At 41.6% G+C, this 1,335-nt stretch overlaps 1 non-coding gene across 1 annotated transcript; it reads left to right on the forward strand.

Annotated features, from left to right (window-relative positions):
• The first annotated feature begins 705 nt into the window (after positions 1–705).
• TRNAC-ACA (transfer RNA cysteine (anticodon ACA)) lies at positions 706–777 on the forward strand. The gene has a single exon. It is a non-coding gene; the product is annotated as a tRNA-Cys (tRNA).
• Positions 778–1,335: the final 558 nt, after the last annotated feature.

Raw genomic sequence — 1,335 nt, forward strand, 5'->3', positions numbered from 1 at the left:
CTTAAAATTAGCAACTGGAAAGTCTGAGGGCCATCTTAGAGTTCTACCTACACATATTTATATATTTGAACATTTTCTTAATAGTCACTTTGTTACTTCCAGAATCAGCTCAGACCATATTTTGACAAACACAAGACTAGCTCTTTTCTTGACTATGAACCCCTTGAACACAGCGTTCACGTTTTACTTAGTTTGGCACTTATACCAGGAACTCATGCCAATCTTTGTACAATGCAGTTTGTTAGATACATGAAAACACATTTTCAAAAAACACTTTTTTGCTTATCTAGATAAAAAGTCCATGGTTGCAGCTCTAATTCACCTTGCCATGTGGAGTCAGAAAGATCAAGGCTAATCCCTATTTCAAATTTTAAAAATCATAATATTTTCTGTCTTTGAGTTTTTTAATCTACAGGCCACTTACCCCTAATGTCATCAGTCTTTCACCAAAGCATGATTTTCAGTCACCAAAACCATCCTGTTAACATTTTCTTTAATGTAATTATCATAACACTTTAATTTACTATAATTTTAGTGACTACAAGTGGGCATAATTCTCTCAGTGCTTTCGTTTTTTTCAATGTTGTTGTGATTGTTTTGTGTGTGCAAAGTACAATAGCATTATCATTAGTTGGACTGGAACTTCATACCTCTATGAAGCAGTTCAATATGGCAAGAACATTTTTAGAAGTCATATAAAAGACTTCCCTGGTGGCTCAGATGGTAAAGTGTCTGCCTACAACGCAGGAGACCCGGGTTCAATCCCTGGGTAGGGAAGATCTCCTGGAGAAGGAAATGGCAACCCACTCCAGTATTCTTGCCTGGAAAAATCCCATGGATGGAGGAGCCTGGTAGGCTACAGTCCATGGAGTCACAGAAGAGTTGAACATGACTTCATGACTAAACTCAGTCTTGCCTGACTCTTAAGGACCCCATGGACTGTAGCCTGCCAAGCTCCTCTGTCTATGGGGATTCTCTAGGCAAGAATACTGGAGTGGGTTGCCATGCCCTCCTCCAGGGGATCTGCCCGACCCAGGGATCGAATCCAGTTCTCCGGCATTGCAGGCGGACTCTTTACCATCTGAGCCACCAGGGAAACCCAAGAATACTGGAGAGGTAGCTTATCCCTTGTCCAGGGGATTTTCCTGACCCAGGGATCGAATCCGGATCTCCTGCGTTGCAGGCAGATTCTTTATCAGCTGGGAGCGACCAGGGAAGCCCCATGACTAAAGAACAACAACAAAATGTATAACTGATTCAGTCTGCGGTACAACTGAACTAACACAACAATGTAAACCAACTATACCAACAACAACAAAAGGTCGACCCATTGAG

This window comes from Dama dama, chromosome 31, assembly GCF_033118175.1.
Source record: "Dama dama isolate Ldn47 chromosome 31, ASM3311817v1, whole genome shotgun sequence".
NCBI lineage: Eukaryota > Metazoa > Chordata > Mammalia > Artiodactyla > Cervidae > Dama > Dama dama.